A 20,813-nucleotide genomic window follows, 5' to 3' on the forward strand; every position below is an offset into this window, starting at 1 on the left:
CCACCCAATCAGTTTTAAAAGTAAGTACTAGTATCTGATGGTGCAAAAAAAGCTTGCTTCATCATCTGATGAAAAGTTTTGGTCTTGAGAGCATCAAAAGACAGAAAAGGATTAAACTGTGTAGTAGTGTGACTTTAACCGCCCTTCATTTTACTTACTTCATCCCCCCTTCCCCCTAACTGAGTGTGTGTGTGTGTGTGTGTGTGTGCGTGCGCGTGTGTGTGTGTGTGTGTGTGTGTGTGTGTGTGTGTGTGTGTGTGTGTGCGTGCGCGTGTGTGTGTAGAGCTATCCACTGCGGTGCCCTTAACAGCTCTCCTTTGTTCTAATGCGATGTGACAGGGCAGAAATACCTCCACCACAGCTCCCGCCTGCCCACTGTCTCCATGGTGCGCCCACCTCTGATTGGCTGCCCGTGATGCCCTAGTCTGCTAGAAACAGAACCTTCACTTCCATCCAGTTCAGATCCTCATCGGCTTTGAGGAAACTTTTCATTATGCTAACGTACGTAGATTTTAATCCTTCTAACCTCACCCTTGCTGCCTGTCCTGGGCTTTAGGTGAGCCTAATGAGACTCATCTTGTTTTTCCTCCCAAGCACAGACCAGCTTTAGAGAGACTAAAAATACAGATCAAAGGGGAGAAAGAGACATGCACCACTCTGCAAGAGGAATGAGAATAGCAGCAAAGTATGTCTGGGTTCACTTACTGTTTGGTCTTAATTATGAGATGGGGATCAATATATGCTGTCTAAATGGGGCTGATAAGCACTAATGATCTCTTATTAATCTCTTATTAAAACCAGAAATGTCAGGCAACACGTCATGAAGCCACCCTTGAGGATTCGCTTTCCCTGCCCAATGTAGATACCTTCGCGGGTGATTACAGCTCTCTGGGCTTTATCAAAGTTTTGGTACGTGTGCAACGGCTTGGCTCCCACGGCAACGGGAGGCAGGGATTGGGAGGAGCCATGGAGTAAAAACGGCAGCCCAGAAGGAGGACGACAACGTTCGTCAAGCTGCATGCCCATCGCCGCTCTGTGCGACGTCAGAGCCTTTGCTGCACTGCTGATATACTAATGTAATTACTTTGTTGGAGAGTTATGATCACAACAAAAAGGAATCAAGGAGCCTCGGTGCTGGAGCTCGGCATCATTGCAGGGTACGATAGACGTGGAGGACCTAGAATGCGCCGAGGGGACCGCTTCCTGTAAGCAGCCTTCAGTATATCACCACACTGTTAAGGAAGGCCTGGGCGCTTCCACCAATAACCAGCTGGATCGTAGTAAATCAGGCCAGGGTGAATGAGGGCGAATGAAGGTGAGCTGGGGCAGGTCATGTGCTCTGCAACAAGGGAGGGCTAAAAACAATGGTTTTGTTAAAAAAAAAAAAAAAACAAACACAAAATAGGGAGAAGGCCCCTTTAAGACCAATAAGCTGAATCTGCCCCATCCATCTTCTATTATTGCTACTACCGTACCTCCTGCTGGATCACGGGAGCTGAACAGCTAAATTCCCTCTTGAGAAACAGTGATCAAAAATGACTGGTTCCAACTTTCATTATAAAGAAAAAGTGTTGATACAAAAAGCTGTAGAACTTAATGTAAATATACCTATATAAATTATGTATTGCTTTACTGCACTTTGGAAAAACCCATCTGTTAAATAAATATGAGCACCGAAGAAGTTTGCTCATGAATAACGGAAATAATATTATTATAACTGCTCATGTAAGTTCGTGGCTAAATTGAGGCTGCTTTGCTCTTTTATTCCTCTTGCGTTCCACTTTCTTTCATCGTTTAAATAAGCATTTTCTAGAAAATCAAGTTACAAGAATTCAGATTACATCTAATGTCACATGACTGTGCCTAGTGGCAGCACGATTGTCCAGGCTTCGGAGTCATTTCCGGACGGAGCTTCAGGTATGTTGCATTTCTGTGCTAATGACAGACATTATTTGTGTAAAACATCCATCTATCCATATCAGTGTATCCAGCACAAGGTACTGCTCTATCCCAGAAGCATAAAGTATGGATTCCATTAAGGGGATGCCATTCCACTGCAGGTAATGTGTCTCATTGGTTCTTGATATCCATGCGCTATATCAGCCTCTGTGTGCCATGTGACGTGGACCCTGCCTCATGCCCTCTGCTTTCCATGACGTGCTCCCCATTGCCATGACCCTAATTAGTTTTTGAAAATGGACCAATGGATAAGAAAATCCCTAAGATTAATAACAGCAGCTTAATATAGGCAGCATCAAATGAGTCAGCATCGGTGTGATGTCATCTGAGGGCAGCTGATCAGCCAGTCAGTGCTGAATGATGCCGGAAGGGACTAACTGCAGCGATTAAACACAGGGGCTTTAATGTAAAACTATAAGATGGCAGCGCAGGAGGTAGTGCTATCCTTCAGCAACCAGAGGGTTGCCGGTTCGAGCCCTGGTTCCTCCTGACCCCATCAGAGTGTCCTTGAGTAAGACGCTGAACCCCAAATTGCTCCCGGTTTGCAGGTTGGTGCCTTGCATGGCAGCCTCTACCAACAGTATCTGAATGAGTGTGTGGATGGGTGAATGTGAGGCATGAAACGTAAAGCGTTTTGATTACTCGTAGGAGTAGAAAAGCACTATATAAATGCAGTCCATTTAAACTAACCAGCTAAGCTGTCAGTGCCATTCATTTAAACCAAAGTACCCACCAATCAAAAGTTAAAATTGCCTGTCTGCAAACACTAGATATATAAGAAGCTTATTAAATGTAAATAAAAATAGTACAAATCATGATACAGGGCTTTACACTATTGTAAGACTGAAGGAAACTATATACTAATTAGCATGGTTCAAATAAAAATACATTAATTAGATTTCAAACCTCATTAACTTTATAACTTACAGAAAATTAGTAACACAAACCTAGGCATTTACAGCAAGCACGTGAATAAATTAACAGACGTTATGATTAACGTGACGTGCTTGGACAGCTCTCTCGCTGGCCTTTGGGTGCTGAAACCCAGCACCTTCACTCCCTGGAAGGTAACCAGCAAGCTGAGGTTCGTCCCTGCTGGCTGCCTTCCGGTCTGAAAAGAAGGGATCTGTTTCAGCTCACAAAGGCCCAGGTATTCGCTGTGCTCCCTCAGCTGTTCTCAGTTGCCCCCTTTCTTCTTCCTCTGTCCCTCCCTCGCGCTCTTTGTATTTACAGCATGTCCCCTTGCCCACTGGGACACAGCTGCCTGCGGGCTCAGTCCGGATCCACAGGCTTTGAACACGTCGCCTTTCAAATGTTCTTTTCTTCCATGTGTTGAATCTTTGAGAGCCACACAGTAGAATGCGGGACGCTGATATTGGAGTCCAACACGTGTACAGGTCGCAGCATGTTGTACCTTTGAGGGACTTTTTTGCTGGTCTGTGGCTGCTTTTAAATCAATCCAGCATCCATCTGTCACTTCTAGGTATGTGTGTGTGTGTGTGTGTGTGTGTGTATATGTGTGTCAGAGAGAAAGAGAGATCTGGGTAATGCAAAAGCCATTTTTTTTCTTACGAAACAATGCAGCAATCCTCAGTTTGCCCAGAGCATTGCTTCTGGTTCCAGTGTCACATTCCTGCAAGCACGATGTCCATGCTGACATTCCAAAATAGTTCTCCACCTAAGAAATAATGAGAAGTTACACAGGTTAGAGGGAAGACAGACAATTTACCCTTTAATTGAGCTGTTGAGGAGCCTCCCACTCAGATTCCCAATTTGACCGGGCTGACCAACCCCCACTCTTCTCCTTGTGAGGGGCATCTAGGCTGCATTCACTCCATCGCCTCGCTTTGACATCAGCGACCTTGATGGTACCACGTGTCAGCATCCACTCCCGTTTTTACTCACTTCACTGGTCTTAATCCAAGCCTGAAAGGCTTCTGGAACATTTTCTCCTGACTTCCACTGTCGATTACACAATTTCATGAATAATTTGCTTAACTGGATGTATTAGACAGCGCTTGCAGTCCAAGAAGAAACTGTAAAAATGAGAGCTGAAGAGGAAGACATCCCAGAATAACAGGACCTGGAGAAAGCCATGGATAAGACAAAAAAGTCTTAGGGGGAAGGTAATTTGTATCAGCACAAATTTCCTTCTTTGGCAACTATCTGTGGCTTAGGTAAATATTCTGGAGGGAAAAATCAATTAATCTATTTTAGAGATTAAATGCTGTGAAATGACTCATATAAAATCACATCTGGGGTTGTGGAAAATGTGAGTGAAATGGGCCTTGTCAAAGGTAGTTATGGCAATAAGCATCTCATGTCATATTTTCATTATATGTAATAAGTGATATATACATGAATCACAAAGAGCACACGTTTCATACGTTGTTCACGGTGGTAAAGCACTAATTTCCCCACACAGACCATGATCAACAGGTGAAGCAGTGGCACAGCTGCCCTCATCCGAGCCTCTGCAGTCCTGTCACATTTAAGCAACGTCGCGCAACACACATTTTTAAATAGCAGCAGCTGGTCCTCGTGATGCTACAGATGCATCTGAAATATCACCGTCAAGACATTAATGTTAAATTGCTCCTAAACATATTGCCATCTGTTGTTTCAGAATAAAGCAATTTTTCTTAAGTGCAAAAATCATGAAAATTCCGTCCAAACTGCACTGAACTGTCCCCACCCGTGGTCGAAAGGGTGCAGTTTGTAATGATCGATGCGTTCCGCACAGCAGTGTGAATTAAAGTTACTAGCTGGCCTTGTTTTTTCAACCTTCTGGTAACGAGAATGGCTCACTTGTGTCTAATTTTGCTCCCCTGTTGACATACCTGTGTCCTAGTTTTCTACTTTATACTCATTCCCGCTCACTTGGAAAAGAAAGGTCATTCTCCATAGGCTATTTTCCTGTACCGTGAATAATATTCAGTGAATGATATTCAACTAAACGCAGAATTACAGTGGTAGTGTAGTATCATACCATTCAAGAAATTTTTATTTAAGAAATACATTTCAAAAGACAGTCTACATAACACAGTTCTTAAACAGCTGATTGAAGCTTTGGTACTTTTTCACTAAAACTACCAAGTATGTTTTCTGTTACTGCTTACCTGTCAACCACAACCCCATCCCACACTGTAATCACTGCATGCTCCTTACCTCTTACCTGTCAACCACCACCCCATCCCGCACTGTAATCACTGCATGCTCCTTACCTCTTCCCTGTCAACCACCACCCCATCCCGCACTGTAATCACTGCATGCTCCTTACCTCTTCCCTGTCAACCACCACCCCATCCCGCACTGTAATCAGTGCATGCTCCTTACCTCTTCCCTGTCAACCACCACCCCATCCCGCACTGTAATCACTGCATGCTCCTTACCTCTTACCTGTCAACCACCACCCCATCCCGCACTGTAATCAGTGCATGCTCCTTACCTCTTACCTGTCAAGGTGAATGATGTGGAGTGTGGACACAGGAAAGCCAGTGCAGACAATTTCCAGTGACATTATTAAGTAACATCACAGAAGCTGCTCTCCAGATAATAAGGCAGTTTGCAGACGGCCCAGAGAGGCTTTTGTAAATGACTCAAAGGGATAAGAATGCAGTGGAATATGCTAAGTCCATGTTGCTCGTTCCCGTCACAAGTCAAATTCAGTCTGTAATTGGTGGTTGGACCAGATCACTTTGGGATGTCTTCCCTTTGTGTCGCGATACCTCAGAAAAGTTCATTTAAATGTTACCATGAAAAATACAGAGCACAATGTATACAGCCATTTTGTATTTAGTACAACAAGACAGAACAGTGGATTTTGACAGGTGCTTGACTCCTGAACAGTAGGGCTGTAGTCCTGTTCTTATGATAGGGTAATGGGACACTCCATATGGGGGGATTATATATATATTGTGGGGACTTTAAATATTATTTTGAGGTTGTGGGGAGTGCAGACCACCTTTTCGGTCACCACAAGGGAAAATTCGATTTCATAAAAAATCTGTGACTGCAATCAAGAACTTAAAATGCCAAGTCTTACATTTTGTTTGGTGGTAGGGCTGGGTAGGGGTTAATATTGTCATTGTTGGAATTAGGAGCCTGCAGAGTCTCTCTTTGTGGAGAGTCACCACAAAGACATGAATACAATACGTATGTTTGTATGTATTCAGTACTGGGAAGGTTATTTTTAAAATGTAATAGGATATAGATTACTAGTCACCCAGTTTATAATGTAATATTACTGTAACTATTTTGTTTAGTTTATCATGCCCGTACTCCTGCTAAGAAATATTGTCCGGCTCCCTGTTAGACCGACCGCGAAATAATGCCACAGGAATGCGGCAAGTTTCTGGGTCACAACAAATCTGTCAACGAACCCCACATCTATAAATGTATTGTATTTTGCGATTTTCATTTATCATACTAAAGAAAAGCAAATAACGGGTCTTTTTTTCGTTTTCCTAACTTATCATCAGAACAAAAAACGGGTCGTTTTTCGATTTCAGTTTTTACACTATACAACGAAAATTCACTGCCCCCCCTCCTTTCCCAACACAGCCCATGTTTCTAGAAACCAAACTTGAAACCACTTCGCTTTTATATCTTACTGCATCTTCGGCAGCTCAGATAATTGCTCTTCCATATACCCACCACTAGGTGGTAATGTTGGCTACATCCTTCCTATTTTTTCTACATCCATGACACTTATGAATCTGGTGGAATAAACGGAATAGATGGCGGAAAGCTAAGTAGCTTGGAGTGGATTAAAAGCGAAACGTGTACGTGGAGTAATGTACCTGAAACGTGCGATGCTGTCACACAGCAAAATTGCACAGTGTAATCGGCTATGGCCGTCCTCCGGGAGCTAAGCGGCACAGGCGGATTTCTCCTCGGCCTTTATTGTGCGGCGCTCACTGGGTGGAGCGGAGCTGCCCTTTTCCCATGGCTCCATAGGAAATGTGATGTGACACCGTGGTGGATGAGAGATCGGTGAGAAAGCTCACCGTCCTCGCCAGCTGCCAGGAAAGGTTCCGCGGTTCCGCGCACACGTGCACGCGCACAGGCTGGACCACGAGCACGCGCGTCTCAACAGCCCAACGGCGGGGCTGCGGTCGGAGGCCCGCTGGACAGGCGCGCTCTCTCATAGCAAGGCGAAAACTTTGCTTTTAGTCAAAGGTGGCCTTTGACCAAGAGGTATTACAGTCGGGGCGGCCTGAGGCAGAAGAACACGGAGGAGAAATCTATTAGCCTGACAGCGCTCCTTGAAAGCCAGACGGGTCTCTCGGGAAATGCTGGGAGAGCCGGATGGAAATCGCGGGAAGGAAGGCGAAGATTCAGCGAGAGACGAGTTTCTCACTGTTAATTCCAAGAGGTGTCCCGTGAGATGGATCTATCTCCCCATTGGAGGACATTGTTCAACTGCTTCTGGACTCACTATAGATTGTACATGACCACCCTCTCGAAAGGCCTCAGTGGAAAATTCTCTGCTTTTCCCAACCTGCAAAATTGATCTGTTATAGTTTGTATCCCCCAAGAAGGTCTCCACTAAAGGGCCCTGTCACAACTTTAAAAAAATATATATAGTAATAATTCTACAGGCTAATTGGTTGAATTACAACAGTTTTTCAGCTTATACTGAATAAGACAGCATGGTTTGTCAGATATAGATAATGTAATAATAGAAATTAGTTTATTTTTAAAACTATAGCACAAAACATCATCAAGGAAGTTAAAGAATGTCTTTATAAGGTATTGGATAAGCAATTATGAAAGATGGTTGGATATATTCAAAGAGTTATGATAAAAAACTGAATTTTTGTTTCCTGAAACTAATAATATAATTTGCAACAGGGATAATGAGTGTGTGCCACAGTATCTGCAATTACAAAGTCTATTGTTTGCCAAAAAAGAATGACTCACTTACTGTAATTTTATCTGGATTAACTGTGTTCTGATTAATGTGAAAGCTTAAGCGATTTGGTGTGTGTTTCAGCATTTATGTGCTGAGTAATTTTCTGTTGGCTTTTTTAATTCTCACGTCAAACACAGAAACTGTAGCTATTTCTAAACGTGAGATCTAACTAACCAGGGGTTAGATAATGGGCATTCTGTACGTTTATGGCTGTGCAGGACTAAATGACTAAAAGTGTGTTTTATATCAAACAACATCACTGAATGCTTTCCCCCCCCCTCCTCTGGATAAGAACAACACTAAACAAATTGTCAGGGATGACAAATAGAGAAGGGGAAGTGTGAGAAACAGTCACTGGTTTGAAGTGGAGGAGAGTGTTGCATGAAATTTGAATATGCTGCAGTATGTATAGTCTATAAAGTTTGTATATGTGTGTGTATATATCTAGAAGCATATGTGCATCTGTCAAGTGGACGACAGTAAAAGAGAAGTAGAATGTACCGGGGGGGGGTTTTCTTTTTGCCACTGTGTGTTTGAAAAGACTGCCTGCCCGGCCCTCACACGAAGCATGGGGTCAGGTGGGCAGACAGACGGCGAGAAATCGAGAGTGATAAGGCAGCGTGGCGTGTGAGGCACACAGGAAGTGAAAGCGACGAGCGCTGAATGTTGCCACATCCTGCCTCTCCAGGGACCCCCTCCCCCAACCCCCCCCCCCCAGTACCTCCACCCTGTCCTCTGCCTCACGCTAACTCCATGGCACCACATCACTCAAAGGCTTGCGTCCAAACGCCGGCCCGGCCAGGCTTCTCGGCTCCCCTGATGTTCCCACTAAGGTCCTCATGTCGTTCCCTTGGGAAAGTCCTTAGTGCTGGACGTCTTTTAGCAAATATCAGATACTGGACTCCTCCAGTGGGTTAAAGTTAAGCACATAAGTCTGCTTGGATAAGAGCCAGTGCCTGGAAAATGATTATGCATATATATATAAAATTTATGCTGTCGTTATTCAGCTTCTCTTCGAGGCGGGCTGGAGCACCGCCTTCCGTCCGGACTCGCAAAGCTAACAGTGAGACCATGCTTGGCCACAGGCCAGGAAGAACAGTTGATGGTGAGATTTTGGGGGAGGGGGAGTCCAGGCTCCAGCGCCAGAGGTTGTGGAGTACGTTCCTCCCTTCCTCCCACCAGCCCCTTCCCAGGCAGGCGGGCAGGCTGGGGACAGGCTTGGCTCCGGATCAGCTTGCCAGCCAGTACCATCGCCCCGTCTCTCAGCGAAGGAGCAGGATTACAGGCCCCCATTGCTGCAGTTGCAACAACAAAAAAATCGAAGCCTGGTTTGCATCAAGCTGGACATGCAGTTTGATGTGATGGCGACTTCTTATCGCTTCATGCTAGGGGGTACAAAACAACTCAATCCTGGGGGGCTAGCTTCGATATTTAAAGTTTAACTGAAAACTCATTCTTGTCTCTGCTGCAAAAAAATGCCACTGGGCCCCATCCTCAATCATTGCCTTGCAATCCCCTCGTCTCTGTGTAATACCACCATCAACACCAGTCCACCCACCGCTGCCCCCCCCCACCCTCCGCAGCTTTTCAGATATACCTGCCACATTCAGTCGAGTTCAGTCAGGTCAGAGTGGAACATAAACATGTATCCTTAGTCCCTACAGACAGACAGAGTGAGCCTACACAGTCCAGCACGCACATTGCCACACAGCAAGATAAACACGGACACACACATCAACACACACACACACGGAGATAAACATGCACATATTGCCTAACCCAAACACATATCAACACAAAGAAAAACACACACACACATGTGCATCTGTGTAGGCCTTAGGGGACTTAAGCCCATTACTTAAGTAACTCAGCTCAGTGCACTAACAATCTCTCAGATCGCTGTCACCCCCCCCCCCCCCCCTTTGTTCCCTGAAACTGAAAACAGCTGCTCCTCCTACAGATGTTGTAAGTCACTCGCTCAGTGGAAATTTAAAAGGCATTAACTAAACCCCCACTGCCACCCCACCCCCTGATCTGGGAATTTGCTTGTGTGTGTGTGTGTATTATATTTATATAACATTGTGGGGACCAAAGGTTGACCACAATGTGATAAAAACCTGTTGTTTTTTTTTTTACGTGGTGAGGACCATTTTCAGGTCCCCACAAAGATCTGTGAATGCAATCAAAAAACTAAAAATTCCACAGGTCTTGTATTTTGTTTAGTTACTTATGGTTAAGGTTAGGGCTGGGTGGGGGTTAAGGTCGTCATGCTGGGATTGGAGTTTTCCCCATAGAAATGAATGGAGAGTCCTCGCAAAGATATAATTACAAACTTGTGTGTGTGTGTGTGTTTGTAATTGTTATTTTGTGGGGACCACATTTCCCCAAAATGTGATAAAAACCTGTAACTTTTTACCTTGTGGGAAGATGTTTTCAGTCCCTCAAGGATAACCTCAATTTTCAAAGAAATCAAAATACTATGAATGCAAAACTAAAAAGGGGTTAAGATTGTCACTGTTGGGATTAAGGTTCTGCCCATAGAAATCAATGGACAGTCCCCACAAAGATATGAATGCAGGTGTGTGTGCATGCGTGTGTGTGTGTGTGTGTGTGTGTGTGTGTGTGTGCTTGCTGGAAAACCGTTCCAGGAATCAGGTTCTCCCAGAATCAGCGGCTTTCTCACTGGCCTGGCACTGACAGAATGTGTCTGTGTGTATCTGCGGCATTCCCGTGCGCAACTGTGCTCAGGTCCGTGTGCACGCGTGTGCACGTGTGTGCATGCAGGTGCACGCGTGTGCCTCTCCCACACTTGTCAGTATGTGGCGCTGCTCTGTGCCGCCATTACGGCAGCCGGGTCACGCCAGTCTCTCCTCTGCGTGTATCTTGTCTGTCTTTTCACACAGTGGGAGGAGGCTGCAGTTAAAGTATGACGGAGGAACTGCTTGACTGGTGCGCATGGGGTGGAGGGTGGAGGGGGGCAAGTCCCATGGAGCCTTTTTCCAAGCATTCCCTTCATCCCGGGCCAGCTCCAGGGAGACAGGCATGCGTGCTGCAGGGAGAGACTCCGCTAGCTAACGTGTGAGCACTCTGCTCTCCACCCCGGCCTCCAGCACTCTCACTCCTTGCTCTCCATCCCCCTGCTTCTTAATATCTCTGGTGGAGATCTCTCATTTCCTGCTGGGAGATGTCGATTTCATAGTCCGGCTGTGGTTCCTGAGGAGGGTCTTCTGTAACAAAGGTTTATTTATGTTCTCTTTCCTCATGTGCTCTGTGTTCTCGAGGTATTATGAGGTAAGAATGGGCCGATCAGTGTGACAGCATGACAGCTTGTGTGTGTGTGTGTGTGTGTGTGTGTGTGTAATTGTTACATTATGGGGACCATATTTCCCCTCAGTGTGATAAAAACCTGTAACTTTTTGCCTTGTGGCCACATTTTTTAACCACAATTTTATTTAAAAAAATCAGTGAATGCAATTAAAAAACTAAATATGCCACAAGTCTCATATTTTATAGAGTTACTTATGGTTGAGGTTAGGGCTGGGTACTAGTTAAGGTCGTCATTGTTGGGAGTAGGGTTTTGCCCCACAAAGTCCCCACAAAGATATGAATACAGGTCTGTGTGTGTATGTGTATGTGTGTGTGTATGTGTGAGTGCAAAAACTCATATGAAACGTGCTTTAATCTTTCAGATATAACCAAAAGTAAACTTTGATAAAGCTACCACTTCATCAAACAAACACACAGTCACACTTTAACAACATCCTGAAATTAAATAGTTAAGACCTCAAGTTCACTCTGCCTTCTCCCATTTTGAAATCGTATGGGTGGGTAACATCTTCAAAGGACACCTCAATTACTCAACATGACTGACCACAGACCTGGGCCTTGTGATAGCACTTTGTGATAGTATAATCATGCATTACGCGGATGGTGCAAATCTTCAACTGCTGACATAAGTAGATTATAATCAATTTTCCCAGAAAATATTGTTAGTTGCCATCTTGGCAACTCCTGAAATGTAGCTGTCAAAACAGGCTCCAAAAATGTCAAGAAGCATGCAATTAAATGGTTTTTACTCTTTGGGAAGTAATGGGTAAAATGCACTAAAGTTTTTTGTGGAAGTTTTTGTTTAAGCTACAAATACACACCAAGGACAGCAACTTGCATCAGGAGAAATGGAGTGAAGATGGATGGATGGATGGATGGATGGATATGGAAAAATCAAATAAATTATAGCCTGATCTCCATGTAGGTGAGAGGATTTATAAAGATGGTGCTCATGAAGGGAATTAATATGCTCTTTTAGTGAAGGAGCCGATGGGGCCATTGATTTACAACCTGATGGTTGCTGGCTCAAATCCCAGAAGGAACCCTGCTGTAGTACCTTTGAGCAACGTCCTCAGCTCAGACTACAGAAAAGCATCCAACTGTTTATAAAAGGGCAGCAATTTTACTTTCGCTTCGCCCTCCGTCGTAGTTTCTGGGGTTTCCCTTGCACCTCTGCTCTGCTCCATGGGGATGAAGCAGCATCTATCCTAACGGTCTCCTCAGGCAGCCGTGGTTGGGCAGTTTCACTTCCTCCTTCATCAAACCGCACACAAATCAGCCACCACAAGTTCCCCAGGACAGAAATCTTAGTACCTCTTCCTACAGTGCCTGACTCCCCGTCCACACTGTGAAAAATATAATCAGCAATTCTACCACTTCCCCTCACCCGTTGGTGCAACCTTTCACTGACTGCCCTGGGACATTTTGGGAAGTAGCCTGTGGATTGGCTCCAATAGAAGACTACTTTGTTTCATTTCTGGTTCGCTCAGCTCTGGGGCTCCCCCTAGCTGACGCATGAACTATATGCAAGGATGACAGAGGTCAACATTGGACGGGAGAGGCCCATGAAGTACAATCCATCATGCATTACTTTGACAAACCCATGGAATGCATTCATCAAGAGTAAGACGTGTGTAAGGTTATCCATGCGACGTGCCCTTTTTGTCCTGATTTTACATATGTGTCCGTATAGGAGGCAGGGATTGCTGAAGACCACCTTCACTGCGTCAGTGTGCTGAAGTGAAGCTTCCCCAGGGCCCTGCTTGGCGCTGAAGTTGCCTCTGCGGGTCTCCCCTCTCCTGGAGCTCTCCTCACAGAGGTCAGGGTGCCAGCACTTGCAGGCACGCCTCCCCACCCTCGCCGAACTGCCCGCTTCCTCTTGGCGCCCCCCAGCCATGCGCCACTGCTACATGGCCTGAAGCTTCACACCTTTTCACTCCTATCAGTTATTTTTTTTAAGCCAGTAGTGTCTTGATAACAACAGAAAAAAAGACACGGTTAGCCGTGCAGTTAGGGGTGCTGTAGTCTGCAGTGCAGCTGAGGCTGAGGCGACGCTGCACTGGTTTGCAGCTCAAGTGCCCTCTGGGAGTCCTTCATGGCACATGGCACTTCCTGTCATGCCCTGGTCTCTGCCATGCACCGTGCCTGCACATGCTTGTCTATCAGCACGTGAATGAGGAGAGTGAAGATTACAGTTACTTTCCAAGAGGGTGTCACTGTTGGACCTTTGTGTTTGATTTAGTGAAGTAGCATGACCCTGACTCTAAAAGATGGACAGATGGATGGATGGTTTAGTAAAGACATCCATCCATCCATCCATCCATCCTCTTATCCTGGTCCAGGTCATGGGGAGGCATGGAGCCTATCCCAGGCAGCACAGAACACAAAACTCCGGTACATCCTGGATGGGACTCCATGTAGCAATGCCTTGCAACCATTGTTTCAAGGATAGGATCTGTACCACTGCCATGTTGTATATGACAAGTGATTTAGGTCAATGAATGAAATAAATAGCCATTTTAAATAATAATAATATTAGTGAGTGTGATGGAAGAGATGTGCAATGTTGTGGCCTTGAGTTCTGCTCTTTTCATATTCTGCCAACTGAGGGGGAAGCAAATACCCAAGAAAGGACCTGATAGACTATTCATTAGTGGGTGGGGGGGGGGGCATTTCCATCTTAATCGGCTGGGAGGGAGACTGAGGCTGTTTTGGCAGACCCTGGCTTCCCACTCTCGGGCACCGGCCGCCCAAGGTGCAGAGTGTGGGCACCCAGGAGGCTAATTGAGCCGTCAGCAGGCAGGACTGTGACAGGCTGCTGCCCAGTGCCAAGTACGAGGTTTCCCGTGCCCAGACCGGGGCCATCGACGGCGGGAAAAGCGCAAAAAGCACAGCAGGGCCTTTACGAATCTATCCGCCCCCCCACCCCTGGGCAAAGGGGCCCACATGGCAAAGAAAGAGTAACGAGGGTGTTTATGCTTTTACATTAAGCTCAGTGGACTAACACATATGCACTTCGTGGGCTTTTTATGTCCATTCTGGGCAGGGGGTACACACTAATGATGCATAGAGCATGTTGTATTAAACAGAGAATAGGTGGCTACTTGCCCTGATAGGATGTGAGCATCGCCACTTCCTGTGTGCCGAAGCACGGAAGGAGGGAGGGAGAAACAAGCGGGAGAAACGTGAGGGAGAGACAGGAGGTGACCCCAGACCCATTCAGCTGTATTTCATCCCTGTCAGCTCCTCTTCAGTGGGGCATCAGAGGAATCCTGGGAAGGCGGGGGCCACATATGTGGCTTAGGGTCTGGACACTGGGGGTGGGAGGCAGAGGAGAGGATTTGTTTTATGGGGGGGAGAGTCTAGCTGACGAGGATCGGTTGCATGGCTTTAATCGTCTCCTGTCCGCCCCCCCTCCCATTTTCCCACCCCTCTCTGTGTTTCCTGTTGGGTTGGCTAGACTCCTTTGACAGATTTACAACTCTGGGGTCAAAGTTTTTTGACAGCAGCATATAAATCTTACATGCCCCCCCCCCAAGCTGCACCACCCTACCCCCACCCTATCGCCACCTAAAGAAAAAAAGCCCCCCCCCTCCACACACACATACACACACACAGATGTGTGTGTGTGTGTGTGTGTGTGTGTGTGTGTGTGAGCATGCATGCCACAGTCCTGTGGTCAGGAGGAAGAATACGCAACATTGTTCCTTCACCCTACAGAAAGGCATCTTCTATTTCAATCGTTTCAGCTTTTTTTCTGTTTTTTTCCCACCCCCTCTATTTCGCAGTCATTTTTATGTTCTGGTCTCAGCGTGATATTCGATTTTCCCCTCCCACAGACGGATAAGCCCGGGAGTATCCTTCATTCCAAACACATGCCATCATCCCGCTTTCTCGCCGTCTTTCAAGAAACATTTTTCTTGGTTCCGTCGCCGGATATCACCCCGTCTCAGTCAAACATCTGTTAGCACGCGGTAGGATACGGCATGTGAAATACGAGTGCTGTGGTGCAGCGCCGCCCCAACACCCAGCTGGGTGAATGGAGCCCTCTACCTCTTATGGACCGTGGTTTTCGCCCTGAACACAGCTGGCGGCTGCTGTAGTATCCCTAGGAAGAGGACCTACCCTGACGTAAACACCCAGGTGTACTATGAGAGAAAACACTTTCTTCAGATAAATCAGTTCCCTATTTAAACGCTGCTGTTTTTCAGTGCTCTGGCACCTATCAGGTAACCTGTAGTACGTCCTTTTCCTGTTGGTCAGTAAAAAGGACAATCTTCTTTCACTCGTTTCCCCGATGTTCCCTCAGCATTTATACAACAATTCTACCCCCCCCCCCACGTGCTGTCAGGTGCCTCCAGGCACACGGTATCACCCCCCCCCCCCCAAGCAGCAGCATATTGCAGTAATAGGGAGCCACACACACACACACGCACACACACACAGCCTCTTTGATGTGTCTATTTTTATTGCCACTCTTTTTTCATATGTATGTAATTATCCTTGCATATTGTAGCGTGTGTGTGTGTGTGTGTCTGTGGCTCCCTATAGCTGCAGTGTGCTGCTGGTTGGGGGGGGGGTGATACTGTGGATGGTAGGATCTACCCCCACCCCCTCCATGACCCTGTGATATGCAGCTAGATTATTTCCAGCCCTTTCCAGGGGGGGTGCAATGGGTCCGCTCCCGGTAACCGATGAACCTGAGAGGGTGCAGTGTCCCCCCCACCCCCAGCAGGTCTGTCATGTGAAGCCATTTGTGTCGTAGGAGAAGATGCAAAAATCACTCCCCTATTGTAGTTTATAGCTTTGAACTGTCAAAAACCTCACAAAGGCTGCGACACAGTAGCAGGCTGGTCGGGGGAGTCCGTCCGGCTGGTGCTGAAGGGCTGGGATCAAACGACAGTCTCGTGTGACCCCACCACCTGCCCCCCCCAGGGGCCTGGCCACTCCACTCCAGCGCCGTTTCGGACACAGTCCCCACACCCCTATACAACAAAGACCGAGCAGCACCACAGACCCACCGCAGTACTGCTTCTGGATCACAATGTGGCTGCCAGCTCACAGACAAACGCTCACAGACAAACGCTCACAGACAAACACTCACAGACAAACGCTCACAGACAAACGCTCACACGCACGTGGAAAGGCACGAGGATTGCCTTGCACGTCATACACACACACACACACACTTGTGAAAGGTCCCTCGGCTGTGTTGGATCAATAAGGGGCATCGATCAGGGCCGGTGTTGACAGCCTGGCTCGGACCCCCATGCCGGGTTTGATCAATTCCTCACCGCGGTAGGAAGGCCGGGACTCATTCCACACTGGGAGGCGATGCCAGGTCCACCTTATGCTCCCTCAGGCGTGCCGGTGAGCATATAGGTGTCCTTGTGAGTATCTGTACGCACGCCTGTTTAAAGGGAGGTGATCTCCGCTCTCTATTTATGGTCCTGTGTGGCTTGCAGCTGTGCAGCCAGATGAAAATAAACACAGCTGTTGCCGAGCGTGGTGACAGCGCGTCCAAATCTTAAAAGTGATTTTTCCACCGCCTCGCCGTGCCAGAACGAGGAACCAAGCATTGGGTCCTTGGCATTTGGTCCTGCGAGTGAATTTAATGGGACCAGGCACCAGGGGAAGCAGGAGCATCTCTGCCCTGCCCCCTACCTGGGGCCGCCCTCACACTGAACTCCCTGATTGGCTAAAAGCTGCGTTTTCAGGCAGACAACAAGTCCAATAGACGACTGTTTTTTTCCCGGATTGTATATTAATTCACATTCATGAATACAAATTATATGTTTTCCGGCTTTTAGTAAATATTGCAGCAGAGGAATAATAGGGTACGTTCGCAAAAAATGAACCCAATTCCAGCTTAGATTTCAGAGGTAAGAAATGAGCCCATGATGAGGCTTGTTACATGTTTGTAGCCCACAGGAGAACTGTCCAAATTTCAGGGGTGTTTTGACTAATTGGACCGCTGGCACACTGGTGTAGCTGGTTTGCGGGCCCCTCCCTCTGTAACTCTGTAACTCTGGCACTTTGTCTTACACCTGGCTATCTGAGGACTGCTTCTGTCTGCCGGACACAGTGAAGCTGTGTTGTGCCCCAGACAGCGCCCTCTGGCCCAGAGGTGTCCTGTGCACGAAAGTAAACAAAGTGGGAGGAAAAGCAGGCCCGGTTTCTACAACTGGGTGGTCCGGGGTGTAGCAGGGTGTTGGTGGAGCAGGCTGAGCACACGTTCGCAGTCCATGTGGCGTTTCTCTCCCTGCGTAGATGTAACCTGTCTCGGCTGCCTTCCTGCCACTCAGATGAAAGAATAATGGTTTGCAATGCATTGAGGGAAGATTCCAGATTTCAGTGGATAAAAATAGAGCGGCGCTGAACTTCCTGGCGATTTCCAGGACGCAGCGTGCCCGCTGGGGCGTGGCGGGGCGGGGCGAGCGGCTGCGCGGCTGCCCCCGAGTTCAGCGGTGGTTTTCCTGACTCACAGTCAGGCTGCCGTTGGTTTGAAGAGTCTGGGAGTGAAGCAAGGCCTTCTCATTGTTGGAGGCTGCGTCTGCTTCCTCTGCATATGGGTCACACACGTGTAGGAAGCGTGAGTGCCCTTTAGCCGAGTGTGCTGTTCCACCAACACCCCCCCCCACCCCCCCCCCGCAAGCATTGCATGAACCAGCATTGCAGAGCGAACCTTGCATTGTGTCGTGGCTCGACCTCAGGTAACCCTGCTGGTTTCACTTCTCTCTGTAGAAAGGGGCAGAGTGGTTTGGCACAGAGCTCTGCATTGCGTGAGAGAGTCAGGAAAATGGGTTGAGGTTTCAGATGAGTGGCATGGGGGCGGGCGCGGGGGGAGGCGCTACAGCTAGAGCAGTATGAGAGGCAGAGTAATAACATGCAAGGTCAAGAGGAGCAGTGAACTGGCAGAAAGACAACTGCGGGAACAAGCAGAAAAGAAAAAGAGAGACTACGGTCACAGTGGCTATTTGTCACATTTAAAGGTTTTTTTTTATAGGAAAAGCAGACTGTCGAGGGATTCGGGAAGCGGATTCCCAGTTAAAATGACAAGGGTGGGACCACAACAGCGGCAGTTTGTCTTTTGAAGACAAAACGAAACAAAAGGACAAAGAAGAAGTAAAAATAAAGTTAAAAGAAAAACTGTAAAACAGGAAGAGGATAGAAATGGGAAGGAAATGAGCCATCTGTAGCTCTCTGAGGGTCTTGTTCGGCTGGGAAGTGAGCCGTGAGGCGCCCGGCGTGACTGGGTGCCCCCCCACTGAGGGGCATGACGCCAGCGAGCCCGCAGATGCCCTTTGACTCGGCATCGCTGTGCCCCCGGCCTCTGGTTTCCTCCACACTCAGTCTGTAATGTATCTTACAGCCCAACCTTGCACTTTTGTATACTTTGAACTCCCCCCCCCCCCCCCAACCTGTCATTTTCTTGGGTTTCTCCCACCAATGTCACGACACGGGCCGTGCGTCCGCGGTGACGCAGGGTGACAGCCAGACTTCACGTTCCACTAGGTCGTTGCCTGAGAAAAAAAAGGTGGCATCAAAAAAAAAAAGAAAAAAGGCAGAAGAGAAGAGAGATCAGACTTTCCTGCAATGGGTAGACGTGTGTGTGGGGGGGCGCTGGTTCACACGGGGGAGAGTGAAAGAAGCGTGCAGCGGTGAACATTCTGCAATTAAACAAGCAGGTTAGGTGAACCTTTTGCAGGGTTGCCAGCTCTCACGCATCTGGTGTGACACTCACGCCTTCAGACTCTCACGTAAGAAATCCTGCGACAAATCTATCTTATTCCATCATAAACCTATAAAAAATTAGCTACATCGAAAGCGTTGGGGTAATTTGTAAACCCAATAGAGTATTTACAAGGTAATAAAACTATTACATGCATTTAGATGTGTGTAGACTTGTCTCACATCAGCCAGTTGATGAAAGTTAGCAGCCCTGCGTTTGGTGATGGCTGCCACATGTCAGCCTCACTGCTGCCTGCTGTCATTTTCCCCGAATGCACTTCAATTCATGTTAAATGAGCCTGCAGAACTACCTCCGTATAAACTGACTGGACTTCAAAAAATTACACAAGCACCCTCATCCCTGGCACACACGCACATGTATAATCTAGTCGCACAGCACATATAAACCCTATTTGTTTATGGCTTTATTTATTTAAAAAACATTTAAATTGAATTTCCTGTACAATAAGCAAGTTAAATTGTGTTTATTCTGTTTCACTTGTGGCTTTGGCTGCCTCTCTTGAAAAATAGATGACAACACGACTCCTCTCTGTAAAACAGGGATTCTTCCACAATGCGAGCCTGAGACCCCCCCCCACACACACACACACACACACACACACACACACATACACACTCACACCCAAGCTTACAGGGGTCACGTTGACACAGGATATCAGAAAGGGCCCTGGTTGTTGCCCTGCCAGCCTGCTTCTGCTTAAGCCTGAATCAGAGCCAAATTTGGGGGGTGAGCTAAAGTCATGTTGGGGCACTATCTACAGCATAAAATGCTGCCGTAACAACCAGAAAAAATATTTTCCCGCCCCCTAAATTCAGACTTGACTTGTCTGTTAATCCAGCCAACCAGGGATTGGCTGACGCGACCTTAATCCCGGCATATAAGGCCGCCAGTGGATTCAGAAAAAAAGTTGCATGATTGTGTGCACAGAAACACAGATTTCAGGTCTTTAACAAGTTCCACCGAACTACTGAATGATGGGGATGCGGTTAAGCAAATTCCATTTTTACAGCACTGCGAACATAATGGACAGGTATACTGTTCTCAATGGAGCATTTAAGATGCCTTATTAGATAACAGTTACTTGATATTAACAGTTACTTGACTTCATTTTCCAAAAGCACTTAATCACTTAGGATTATGGGAATCTGTGAACCTCAGGAAGCAGAGGAGTACACCATGGCTGGGACCATATGAGGAAGCCTTCTTACTTCGTACAGAGCTGAGGTTGAACCATGAAACCCTGGCAGCAGCACAATTTTTTTTCTCTTCTTATGGAACCATGACCTGCTCTGAGATTCAGCTACATTTTATTACTCTTTTATGTGGATGTTGGTCCTGATATGTTCCGTTTTTTTGTGACACGTTTTCCCTGGTAAATGCAAAGAGAAAGATAAATATGAGTTCCATGTTATGTGTAGTACAGGTCAAAAGTCTGGACACTCCTACAAAAAAAGTCACTTGTTTTTCGACAGGATAATGACCCTAAGCACACCTCGTGGATATGTAGTAAGGAAAGAGATGGAGTGCTTCAACAGATGACCTGGCCCCCACAATGCCCCCACCTAAACCCTACAGAGCAGGTTTGGGATGAGATGGATCAAAGAGTAAGATCAAGTTAGCCAACTTGTGCCCAGAACTCGTGGAAACTCCTTCAGGACTGTTGGAGAAGCATTCCAGGCGGCTATGTATAGAAGCTGGTAGAAAGAATTCCAAGAGTCTGCAATGCAGACATCAAAGCAAATGGGGGCCGTTTTGGGGAGAAATTTGAGAGAGTTTTGTGGAACGTTTGTATTAGTCATTACGGTATTTAATATGTATCACTTCACTGCCTTGAGGCCTTTTACTATAAGATGAATA

The sequence above is a fragment of the Brienomyrus brachyistius genome, chromosome 5 (genome assembly GCF_023856365.1).
Source record: "Brienomyrus brachyistius isolate T26 chromosome 5, BBRACH_0.4, whole genome shotgun sequence".
NCBI classification, from domain to species: Eukaryota; Metazoa; Chordata; class Actinopteri; order Osteoglossiformes; family Mormyridae; genus Brienomyrus; species Brienomyrus brachyistius.